Genomic DNA, 13,885 nt, shown 5'->3' with positions numbered 1-13,885 from the left:
TAAGTCATTTTGTCTTAAACTGCCCCTTTTTAGGGTTATACAGGGACCTACATAAAACCTTCCAAGGTTTTATAGGTATGAACAGATTTATTTTATGTAAGTACCAAGATTCGATCGATAAGATATAATATGAAGTGTTCCAAAGATTTTATATTAAGTATGAATAAAGTTAGCTGTAAAAACAACAGATATGTCGGTATAGGTAATTTTTTGGTTTAGTCAAGTGTGGATTGGCAGACTTCACACACTTTTGAAAAGACTATGAATTCCGGACTCCCAGAAGACAAGGCAAAATGGCTAAAGTTTTAACCACAACACTAAATGTGAAAGTTTGGATGGTTGTGTATTTTGTTTTTTAGATCACACCATAATAATAATAATATAATAATAGTTTTCTTTTTATTTTCAGGCATAAAAAACCCCATATGCACATTAAGAAAAATTACAATAAATTAAAATATTTAGGCCCCGATTCTCTAGTCTCTCTCTAAACTAAATTTAGAGTATCTGCATCCTTTTCTTTTTACTAATGCTAAAAAAGGAACGGAACATGACTTTCACATTTAAAGACTCTAAATTTTAGTGCACAATTCAAATTTAAACAGTAGGTTCGCGAGTGCGTGCTAAAATCACGGGTTTTACCATCTAAAAATTAAATTTAGAAATGTCAAACTGCTTCTGTCCTTTTCATATTACAATAGTAAGAAGAGGGTGCGAATACTCTAAAATTAGGTTGTGCTTAGAATCGGTGCCAATTATAAAGCATACACATAATACATTAAGATAACTTACGACTAACTGAAATGGTTAAAAAACTCATTTCAGATGTCACAGGTCACAGGTATTACTTTCTGTTGTTATCATGGTGTACAGATAGCCAATAACTAAAAATAGGGCTGGGCATCCCTTCACAAACGACCTTGAGTATTGTATTGTTAGAGCTCCGAAGTCTTTCCCAAAAGGATGCTACGCGAGTCTAACAATACAATAGTCTGTATCTAATAATAATGACTGAACCGATTTGGCTGAAATTTGGAATGGAGATAACTTATACTTAATAAGTACGTAATACGTACGTACTTAATAAGTAAGTAGTTAAAGAGTTCCCGCGTTAATAAAAAACTTACATCCATGCGGACGAAGTCGCGGACATTATCTAGACGGTTAACATAAAAGAACTTTCCAACCTGCAAAATCAAAGGAAGGCACGCCTAGTATCGTGATGGAACCAATAAATATGCCCCCATTCGTCAAACTTCAAACGTTGTGATTAACTCATAAAACTCGTTTGGGATATTGCATCCCTCTGAATTACAGTCGGTTAAGAGGCTTCGGCACGCCATCCCGGCGTATTATTTACGGCCTGCAGAAGCTCCTTTGTTTTCATTTTTATTGGTGGATTATGGACTTATGGACGTGTTTTTTTGTACTTTGATTAAAATAAGCTAACTCGTCACGTTCGAACGTTTGCGTTTACGTGTCAGTAAAAATATTGTGTACTGGCTTGTGTTCGCGACTTCGTACGCGTGGACTATACAAATTTCAAACGACTATTTTACCCCCTTACGGGTTGAATTTTCAAAAAACCTTTCTTAGCAGATGCCTACGTCATAATAGCTATCTGCATGCCAAATTTTAGCCCGATTCGTCTAGTAGTTTGCGTTGAGAGATCAGTCAGTCAGCCTTTCATTTCATATAAGTACTGGCTATGCCCGCCACTTCGTCCGCATGATCTACACAAATTTCAAACCCCTTTAAGGGTGGAATTTTCAAAAATCCTTTCTTAGCGGATGCCTACGTCATAAGAGCTATATCTGCATGCCAAATTTCAGCCCGATCTGTCCAGCAGTTTGAGTTTTGCGTTGATAGATCAGTCAGTCATCGTTTCGTTTTATATATTTAGATTTGGATTATGGACTTATGGACGTCACGTGCGTACGTTTGCGTTTACATATTGCGTATACATATTGCGGAATTTCGATATTTTTTGAGCATTGGTTCTAAAGGAAATAACACTAACAGATTAACGTCGATTCTCATGAAGAATTTTTAATTTAATCGAGGTCCTGTAGATGATTTTTAGAGTTCCGTACCTCAAAAGGAAAAACGGAACCCTTATAGGATTAGTTTGTTGTCTGTCTGTCTGTCGATCTGTCAAGAAACCTACAGGGTACTTCCCGTTGACCTAGAATCATGAAATTTGGCAGGTAGGTAGGTCTTATAGCAGACATAAAGGGAAAATCTAAAAACTGTGAATAAATAGTATTTTCAATTTTCGAAGTGAGATAACTATATCAAATGGGGTATCATATCACCTGTGCATTCTAAAACAGATTTTTATTTATTTTTATGCATCATAGTTTTTGAATTATCGTGCAAAATGACGAAAAAATACGACTATAGTACGGAACCCTCGGTGTGCGAGCCTGACTCGCACTTCGCCGGTTTTTTTACTTCTTATCTTACCTTGACGTCTAGCTGCATAGTTTCGCACAAAAACAACGTCACTGCTATATATACATAGGTACTAGTACAATATATGAAGGAAATAAACGACTCACCTGATGCGAGACGCTTTCTACAAGTTTACGAGATCCCACAACGCGCGTATATTTGTTACAACAAGGATATACTAAACAAGGATCAGGTGTTAGAGAAAATAGATTTAGTAGGGAGACACATAGAAATAAAAAACAAAAATGCTGTATTTATATAAAATTTCAAGTGCTTTTGAATTTTCAAATGAATCTACCACTGGTTACCTGCGATAAACTCGGCGGTTGCTCTTTTCAAATATATCTCTGCTCTATATAAGGCAAAGTATACACGGCATATAACTTCTGCAAATTCTTGTATCATCATCATATCAAACCATCGCCAGCTCACTACACAGCCCGGGTCACCTCTCAGAGAGAAGGGTTTTGACCATAGTCTACCACGCTGGCCATCTGCGGATCGGTAGACTTCACACACCTTTGAGAACATTATGGAGAACTCTCAGGCATGCAGATTGCAGGTTTAATCACAATGTTTTCCTTCACCGTTAAAGCAAGTGATATTTTAATTACTTAAAACGCACATAACTCCGAAAAGTTAGATTAGAAGGCGAACGTCCTAACCACTAGGCTATCACAGCTTTTTAATCTAGGTTCAATCAAATGAAATTATTATCAAGGGTAAGCCAACTAATGAAAAAAAAATCATATCCACCTAACTCGTCTCCGTAGGTAGATCCACGTACGGGATGTTCGCAGGTTATTGAAGGCAATGATATATTATCTCAGTCGCAGGAGTAGAGGGGGAGGCAGATGGAAACTGATGTCTCAGCATGATTGGCAAGGATTTATTGCCGGATGATTTAGCGGATGAAAAAATTACTGTTTCTCTTCTTTGAGCTTTCTAAATGATGTTTTGATTATCTTACTGCTTTATAGCGATAAAGATGTAAGCAATCATGTTTAAATCAGATGAGAAGTAATTTAAGAAGAAAGCTACCAATAGAATCCAGGCATTTTATTTTCTTCTTGCGAAAATAATAATAATAAATATGATTTATTATTTTCATTATTGCTAGTAACTAGTATGTACAATGTTATATCTAATATACTTATCTAAACTAAAAACTAACAATAAACAAAAGGTCGCAAACTCCGCATAGCCGAGCACTGCTCACAATGCTCGGCGCTGGTTTTCAGTTTGCGCCATAATTTATATTGATTAATAAAAACACACCGCGCAAACTAAACCAAAACAGTGACATAAAAAAGAACAAACTAAACCAAAACAGTGACATAAAAAAGAACAAAATCTAGAGAGAGACTGACTCTTAAGTCTAAGTTAAGTGGCATTGTTGTGGTAACTCATATTAGTTTGTTGCAATTTAACAATTAAAGCCTGACTTGCTCTGGGTGCGCCACTAGTATATGATCCTATGGTCACTAAGTATATCGTTCTGTATAAATTATTTCCACGGGTTTTCCGCAATATGGCAAGGTATTTTTTCCTGATCAGACTTTACAAAAGTTTAACAGCAACGTCGACCCAAAATAATCAGAAGAAAACTCCTACCATTATGTGATTAATGGAAAGGAGTAACGACCCTCAGCAATGAGGAACACGATGCAGAGAGAAAGGACTCTTTGGGTGAAATCTATAAAGCGCACTCTGACTTAGACAGATTTATGTGAGAGATATAACTCTGTCTAAACAAACTCAGAGTGAGCTCTATAGATCTCACCCTTTCAGTTGTTACTGTTACAGAAACTGGAAATCAATTAAGCAGTCCTTAATCTCCAAGACACAAGTAATTATAACCCCATCGCTCATCGTTCTACAGGATTGAATTACCTTGTAGTAAATGCACCGCGGCGGGCCATTAAGTGTCGTTTATGCAAATTGTACCCCCCCCCCTCCTCCCCCCTTTACTGAACATCTTCGAAGATGCCATTTATCACGTGCCAAACCAAATAATCAAACGTCTCAACTTACGTTGAGATATACTATAGATGCGTTCTCTATCAATATTGCACATGCATGCAACATGGAAATTTTGCATATTGACATATTATATATTTACCTACCCATTTATTTTTGATTGTATGATATTGTTTTCTCTACACTTTTACTATATTATCATAATAAAATTTCTAAATAATTTTTAAATACAAAAATTACAGAACCTTCAGGATTCGAACCTTGGAATCTACTAAATCGCTTGACGGCTTCTTTCACTGTTGGGATGTTAACTAGTCAAAGCCGAAGTCTTCACATTCACAAAAAACCGGCCAAGTGCGAGTCAGGCACGCGCACCGAGGCGGGTTTCGTACTACAGTCGTATTTTTTCAACATTTTGAACAATAATTTGTTACGCAGGCGAAGCCAGCGGCTGATACATAGTGAGCCAGCGCAACATGCATTCCCATTCCCACGTACGAATACGACCCGTATAGCTGACGCGGCGTAATACCAGAACCCGCGCGATGTGGGAATCGTAATATTAAGTTAGAATATTCTCATCCTTAGAGATAAGCACTAGTTTTTAGTCTTTTCATTTAAATGTAACTTTGAATATAATTATTATAAGGATATTATCGCCGACTAGTTTTCTTCCATCCACCTCCTGCGAGCCTAAACATTACTGGCGCAGTGACGGGGTAGGATAAGCTGTACCTGTAGCTGTATCGGACAACTGTGACGGAGAACAACTTATCCTGAGAACCTACCATTCGGAGGCCGCAGTGTAGTGGAGAATCTAAACTTCGATTCGTGGAAAGAAATAGATCGGCGATGCGGTAAGTACTTAAATCGTTCAAGTTCCTTTTACCTATCCTTTTCCGACTAACAAGAAAAAGAGGTATTGTGTTTAATTTTTTTTTAATAGATTTTTTTAAATCGTACGTTTATTGAATCCTCATTTATATATCGTCCTTATTCCTAAAATTTTATAATCTAGGTTTATACAAAATCTATAGACCTATTTAATATAATTTTACGTGAACTTTAGGGAATTAATTTTTTTATTGAGTGCTTTTTTGTAATAAAAGTTTTTTTTGAGTGTCTTTTTGTGTGTGTTAGTTTAATTTTTATTCGTCAAGATTTTTCATCCAAGGTCAGGACGTAGTTTCGTAGGTTCGGTTAATAGGTCAAGAGCCGTAGACGAATCTAGGAACTTAGTAGACATGGCATCAAACGATTTAGATACTATCTATAAATCTATTAGATTTTTACCCGAATTTGACGGAAATCCTCATGTGTTAACACGGTTTATAAATTTGTGTGACCAATTAGTGATTGCCCATTTTGACATTAGTCCGGGACATGAGTTACAAAATTCGGCATTAATTAGTGGAATATTAAATAAAGTGACAGGTTCCGCGGCTAGGTTAATTAATGCAAACGGTATCCCAGATAGTTGGAATGGCATACGAAATGCCCTTATTAATAATTTCGCAGACCATCGCGATGAGACCGCTTTATACAATGATTTGTCTCTACAGACACAAGGCTCTAGCACCCCACAAGAATTTTACGAAAAGTGCCAAAACCTGTTTAGCACAATTATGACCTACATTTCCCTACATGAATCCGTACCTACCACAATAGAGGCTAAACGGCAACTTTACCAAAAGTTAACCCTGCAGTGTTATTTACGTGGTCTAAAAGACCCGCTAGGCTCAAGGATACGGTGCATGCGGCCAGTGTCAATGGAAAAAGCCCTCGAATTTGTACAAGAGGAACTTAACACCCTATATATACAACAACGAAATGAAGGCGGGTTTTCTCAGAAAAATTCTGGACATAAATTTTCCGTATCAAATTACACAGGTCCTTCAAGGTCACAAGGTTTCGCTATGCCTGGGCCATCTTGGCAGCAGCCTATACATTTTAGACCACCTCAGAGTCAGCAACCTATGCATTTTAGACCTGGTTGGAAACCTAACCCTCAAATGCATCCGCGTGGTCCTAGTCGTACCCAATTAATGTTTCGCGCTCCTCCACCGAATTATAACCCGAAGAGCAACGTTTTCAAATTTCCAAATCGACACCAATCGCCTAACAATTCTAATTTCCCACGTCCCATGAGCGGTGTGAGTCATTTCACCCCTAGACATTTACCACCATCGGGACATGATTGGCGTAAATTTGGTAATCCACCACCAACTAACTATATGAAATCACGCGACGTCAATTTTAATGAACTTAACTATGACTATGATTATGATTATGACTATGACTACGATTATGACTATGACAATTACGAACAATTTACGGATGAATGCTATAATTACTATGAGGAAAGCTCCTCGAACGTTGAACCATGTCCAATAACAGAAGAAGTTGATCAGAAACAGGAAGTCAGTTCTAAGAAAGAAAATTTTCAGATAGTCAGCGAATCCGAAAAACCAGGATAGATGTAAATTTTTATGTCCAGCGGCAACTTGGTTATGTACAGATTAGTAATCCACCTCTCAGATTTCTTATCGATACCGGGGCAAATCAATCTTTTATCAGTCCTAAAGCAGTACAAATGTATTTTAGTAATATGCCACTTAACTATGAACCCTTTGAAGTAACCAACGTGCACGCAACAACTAAAAATGACTATTCCATTACATTACCTTGGTTTTCCGAATTTAACGAAGATGGTGATATTACTTTTTACGTATATAATTTTCACGAATACTTTGACGGTCTTTTAGGCCTAGATTTACTTGAAAAATTGGAGTCCACTATTAATCTTAAAGACAGAAAATTAGTAACGCGTAACGCTGAGATTCCAATAAAAATGTATGATTCGCGTAACGTTAATTTGTTCGAAGAAATTATTCCTGCTCATTCTTCAAAGCTTTTTGCATTGCCTATTAATTCGCAGGACGGTGATGTCTTGATTCCATCTCAAACTATATGCAGCTGTATTATTTCCGATTGTATAACACGCGTTAAAAATAAGAAAGGATATGTTGAAATTACTAATGATTCCCCGAATGATATAGTTTTTTCCATAGACAAACCCATATCAGCAGAACTTTATAATTTTGAATGTGAGCAAACCAATGTTTCTTCGAATCGTGCTAAAGAAGTTTTTTCTCGTCTTCGCACTGGACATTTAAATCCAGAAGAAGCAGCTAATTTGAAAGCACTGTGTGCAAAGTATGCCGACGTGTTCTATCTTGAAGGTGAACCTTTAACGTTCAATAATAAGATCAAACATAAAATTAAGACCAGCGATGAAATTCCTGTACATACAAAAAGTTACAGATATCCTTATGTCCACCGACAAGAAATCAGAGATCAGATCAGTAAAATGCTTGAACAAAATATTATAAGACCTTCTGACTCCGCCTGGAGCTCTCCTATTTGGGTGGTTCCCAAAAAGGCAGATGCTTCTGGTCGTCGTAAATGGCGTCTTGTCGTGGACTTCAGAAAAGTAAACGAGAAAACGATTGATGATAAGTACCCTATTCCCAACATCACCGATGTTCTAGACAAATTAGGGAAGTGTCATTACTTCACTACCCTAGATTTAGCTAGTGGCTTTTACCAGGTTGAAATGGACCCCGCTGATATTCACAAGACTGCATTTAATGTAGAGAATGGGCACTATGAGTTTTTAAGGATGCCCATGGGGTTGAAAAATGCTCCATCGACTTTTCAGCGAGTCATGGATAATGTTCTCAAAGATCTACAGAACAAAGTTTGTCTAGTATATCTTGATGACATAATTTGCTTTAGCACAAGTCTTCAAGAGCACATAGTTAATTTGGAAAAGATATTTCAGAGATTGCGTGAGTCAAACTTCAAGATACAGATGGATAAGTCTGAATTCTTGAAGCTGGAAACCGAATTTTTAGGTCACATAATTTCTAAAGATGGTGTAAAACCAAACCCCAATAAAATAGCAGCCATAAGTAAATACCCATTACCAAAGACTACGACACAGATCAAACGTTTTCTCGGATTGCTAGGATATTACAGAAAATTCATCCCTGATTTTGCACGTCTAACAAAGCCCCTTACTCAATGCCTGAAGAAAAATTCTAAAATAATAATCGATGATGAATACATAAGGTGTTTCGAGCACTGTAAGCAACTGCTTACCAATGATCCCATTTTACAGTATCCGGATTTTACTAAAGAATTTTTGCTAACAACTGATGCTTCTAATGTCGCAGTAGGTGCCGTTTTATCACAGGGCCCAGTAGGGTCTGATAAACCGATCGCATATGCATCTAGAACTCTTAATTCTAGCGAATTGAACTATAGTACGATAGAAAAAGAACTCTTAGCAATCGTCTGGGCCACCAAGTATTTCAGGCCTTACCTTTTTGGACGTAAATTTAAAATTATTACAGATCATAAGCCCCTGCAGTGGGTAATGAGTCTTAAGGAACCTAATTCGAGACTTACAAGATGGCGTTTAAAACTCAGCGAGTTCGATTTTACGGTGATGTATAAGCAAGGAAAGTCTAATACCAACGCGGACGCGTTATCGCGCATTGAAGTTCATGTGGAAGAGCTAAGTTCGATTGCTGTGAATCTATCGGACGGAGCTCCCTCTTTAGATGACTCTGGAACTCTCTCAGCTCCGGAGCCTGAAGATGGTTCTAGAACAGCAACTGTCCATACTGATGACGAAAGCCCCATCTTGGAAATCCCGATTTCAGAACATCCGTTGAATAAATTTACTAGGCAAATCGTTTTTAACGTTGTAGGTGATATTAAAACTAAACCAGTCACTACAAACCCCTATGAAAACCATAAGCGTACGACTGTTCAATTATCTGAGTCTAATTTAGAAGAAGATGTCATCAATGCTATTAAAGAATTTGTTCAACCTAAAATTAAAACTGGTTTATTAATCAATCCACCATTGGCTATGTATAAGATAATTCCAATAATACAGAAAACCTTTAAAAATTCGTCAATGATACTCAATTTAGTTAAAACAGAAGTAGAAAATGTTCGAGAATATTTAAGGCAGCAACAAATTATAGATAAGTACCATGATGGCAAGACAAACCACCGCGGTATCAATGAATGCTTTCTTGCTTTATCTCGAAAATTTTACTGGCCTAAAATGCGAGAGCATATTTCAAAATTTATTAACGACTGTGCAGTATGCGGACAGGCTAAGTATGACCGTAATCCAATCCGACAGCAATTTCAAGTAGTTCCACCACCCAGTAAACCTTTTGAGCTTGTGCACTTAGACCTCTTAAGTGTAGAAAGCTGTAAGTTTCTGACAATAGTCGACTCTTTCTCCAAATATGCTCAAGCATATTTCTTAGGAGACAGCACGGCAGTCAGTGTAGTTCAAGCATTACTTAAATTTAGTACGCATCATGGAAATCCTTTAACTGTAGTTACTGACAACGGTCCGGAATTTAACAATCAACTTATATCTGAGTTCTTCAAACTTCATAAAATCCAGCATCATAAGGTCGCACCACATACTCCTAACGAAAATGGTATCGTTGAAAGATTTCACTTAACACTCTTAGAACACCTTCGTATCTTTAGAATCAGTCAAAAGGATGAATCAGTAAGGAACCTGATACCTTATGCTCTTCTAGCCTACAATAGCAGTATTCATAGTTTCACAAAATGCAGACCAATCGAAATAGTAACTGGACATTTTGACCCACGCGACCCACTCGACATAGACCTCACGACACATGTCTTACAGCAGTACATACAGGATCATAAAAATAGAATGAAAATTACATATAACCTTATCCACGAATCCTGTAGTAGTCTACGCAGAGATTTAACTAATAGTCGTAATAGAACTAGAGAGCCCGAAGCAAATTATTCCCCAGAACAACAAGTTTTTGTTAGAAACCCTGTTGCCTCTCGTCAAAAGGCAGCTCCCCGCTATACTCAGGATGTAGTTGTGGCAAATCTCCCAATCCACATCTACACTAGAAGAAAACGAGGCCCAATCGCGAAGTCAAGACTAAAGAGAGTTCCTAACACTGCCCAATTGTTGCAGGATCCTCCTTATAATCAATCTACTTCTGCAGCCAGTGGTAATGATCCAACATGATAGAGTTAGGATATTATAGTGTTAGGATATTATAGTGTTAGGTTAGTATTATGTAAGAAATGATATCATTTTGTTTTTCATAGTTTAAAAATTTCCTGTTAGTTTAACCTAAGTATATTATGTATTAATTTCCCATTACCACATACGCATCATGATATCCTTGTCACTTATTATCCATTCCTTGCTTGAACGAATACAGGTACATAGAGGCTGAATGCCCGAAGACCAGCAAAGGTTATCTATATTATAATATGCCGATATACGAAGCTTATAGATTTACACTTACCCAGAATAGAAGAAGACATAGCCATCCAAGTTATAGTTTTACCTAAAGAAGAATCCTTTGACTCAAGACCATCCATTATGAATAATTTAAGTCCACAAAACTGGATCACCTACATGATGCAAGTGCAAAGGTTTCATCTCAAACGCCTATCACTCTACCTCCAAGTACGGACCATGGAGTTATTTATCACACAATCATTACCATTCGCCATATTAATTGGAACCTGCAGACTGAATATGATCATTACAGTTTATCAGAAAATACATCGCACGAAGACCTTGCAGTTAAGAAACATAACCAAAATTCTGAGTTCTTCATCCGATGACCTTTCGGCGCAATTCACAGCCAAGGTGTTCCATATGCGCCGATCTGATGGGGGAGGTGTTACGCAGGCGAAGCCAGCGGCTGATACATAGTGAGCCAGCGCAACATGCATTCCCATTCCCACGTACGAATACGACCCGTATAGCTGACGCGGCGTAATACCAGAACCCGCGCGATGTGGGAATCGTAATATTAAGTTAGAATATTCTCATCCTTAGAGATAAGCACTAGTTTTTAGTCTTTTCATTTAAATGTAACTTTGAATATAATTATTATAAGGATATTATCGCCGACTAGTTTTCTTCCATCCACCTCCTGCGAGCCTAAACATTACTAATTCAAAAACTATGATGCATAAAAATAAATAAAAATCTGTTTTATAATGCACAGGTAAAGCCCTTTTATATGATACCCCACTTGATATAGTTATCTTACTTCGTAAATTGAAAATACTAATTTATTAGATCATGACCACAATATTTTTGTGTTCCCCTACATTCACGGTTTTCAGATTTTGCCCCTTATGTCTGCTATAAGACCTACCTACCTGCCAAATTTCATGATTCTAAGTCAACGGGAAGTACCCTGTAGGATTCTTGACAGACCGACAGACAGACACTCAGGCAGACAACAAAGTGGTCCTATAAGTGTTCCATTTTTCCTTTTGAGGTACGGAACCCTAAAATGGCTAATCTTAAAGATACATCACACAACACTGCGACTTTTTAACGCTTTGTGCCATTCCAAAGCCTCTTTCCCCAATTTACGTCTACATTGTTATTTCTTAAGCACAATAAAAACTACCAATCATGGTCCGAGCTAGTTACTTTTAAAAGAGCATCCTTCAAAAGATATCGCCTTATAATAAAGTCTTTTAGCTTCGACACAATAGATCGAGGTCAAAGGCTTCCTTACAATAGCAATGCGGGCTTTTGTTCCCTCACTTCAAGCTGAAGGAGCGTTAACTTCGCCTGATGGTAGAAAAACCTCACGATCCTTGGAATTTTTAAAGAAAAGGCTACGTTGTAGCCACGTAGCACTTGCTACAGCGTAGACAGTCTACGAACACGTGATACAATTTGTGTTACGTAGCGTTGGCTACGACACAGATCTTATTTAAGTTATATGAAGTTGCAAAGCAGTTTCACTGTATTTTAAAACAAGTATTACATTTCAGTAACACTTGATTAGAGATAGGTGTTCAAAAAAGATTTTCTACTGATGAAAATGATAGTATGTAAAATGGTCCACAATAAGTCGTATAAAAAATTAGTGAATAGTATTTAGATCTAGTTTTAAGTGTTTGAATAATATTATGTAGACTTACGAGAGCCACATAGTCACACTAGTGACTCAGTTCTGTAAATTTGCCTTTGTAATGATTGTATCACTACTAAGTTAAGGTCGGTGTTAAGGTCGCCCTTTGTTTTTAAGTATATCTTGTATTTTTTATTCTTTGTCATAGTATTAGGTAATAAAGATATTTAAATAAATAAATAAATTTTGACAAACTAAAATTTACTACTAATGTTTTCAATTTAAAAAATTGAAGACAAACTAGACATTTCAAAAGACTCGTTAATTTGTTAATTAGACTATTTAATAATAATTCAACATTTCTTTAAAAATTAATGAATTTATTATTTTATAATAATTGTAAATAAAATAAAATAAATATTTTTTAAATAATTGTAAATAAAATAAAATTTATATATATCGAATCTTGGCCCATAATTATTAATGTTACACTCCTACATGCCTACCGAGTGCCTACACCCCGATGAACCAGGGATGAACCATTTTTAACAAAAACACGGTCTCTTAATTTCTTAATGCAATTCAAACCATACATTTGCAAGTTCATGGTGAACAACATTCTACGATCCTCCATACAAAGGGATATGCCCAGTAATTTAACTTAAAACGTCATTAATTCATTCATTTCATCAAAGCGTGTTTAACAAAATTGCGCCGTTTCACGTGAGAGGATATTCATAGAATTCTTCAATTTCACTTTGAACTGAATGCTCTGTGCATAGACTGACGCGGTCGTTCTTTAGAATAAGCCCGGCCATAGCGCAATAGCTGATTCTGCTGCGCAAACTAATCAAATGATAAGAGAGTAATAACAAAATTGCGTGGAAGCATCCGAGATTTTTCAGTTTCCCGCAGGATTGTGTAGTGTATTGCTATATTTGCTACATTTTTTTTGCTACATTGGTAATATTATTGTAACTGTTTACGATTTGAAAACAGCAACTGCTAAGTTTCTTGCTGGCTTTTCTCAGTAGAATCTATATTCCGAACCAGTAGTAGAGTTCACACGTAGCATAAGAAATAAAACATGAAATGAATAAAGTTTGATTTTGATCACGAAATAATTTTGATATGATACAGAGTATTGTGTTGTTGCCATGCATTACTTTTCTGTCAGTGGGAAAGTAAATAGACGTGGGAACCTCCACAATGTTACTAAAAAAGTGCGCAAAACTGAGTTTCTTGCCAGTTTCTTCCCGTAGAATTTTCTCTCCGAACCGGTGATAGTCTTCACGTAGCAGTAAAACATATTAATTTGAATTTGAAAGCAAGGTTGAGCCAGCATATTAGTACTTTAAGGTTTGAACTGAACGCTCTGTGCAATGAAATGTTTCAAACAATCTTTACCTTAAAAGGTTCATTTGTACCCGACGATGTATGTGAGAGAATTTTCTTGGATGGGTACGTATTTA

At 36.7% G+C, this 13,885-nt stretch overlaps 1 protein-coding gene and 1 long non-coding RNA gene across 7 annotated transcripts in view; both read left to right on the top strand.

The window, feature by feature from the left end:
• LOC117996763 (uncharacterized) overlaps positions 1–13,885 on the top strand; it is a 441,299-nt gene that overhangs the window by 360,561 nt on the left and 66,853 nt on the right. The window lies entirely within an intron of this gene.
• On the top strand, positions 4,870–11,442 carry LOC138404717 (uncharacterized). Its single transcript, XR_011238544.1, has 2 exons — positions 4,870–5,291; positions 10,493–11,442. It is a non-coding gene; the product is annotated as an uncharacterized lncRNA (long non-coding RNA).

Source organism: Maniola hyperantus, chromosome 3, assembly GCF_902806685.2.
Source record: "Maniola hyperantus chromosome 3, iAphHyp1.2, whole genome shotgun sequence".
In the NCBI taxonomy this organism is placed as follows: Eukaryota; Metazoa; Arthropoda; class Insecta; order Lepidoptera; family Nymphalidae; genus Maniola; species Maniola hyperantus.
This window is presented reverse-complemented; position numbering and strand designations above follow the sequence as displayed.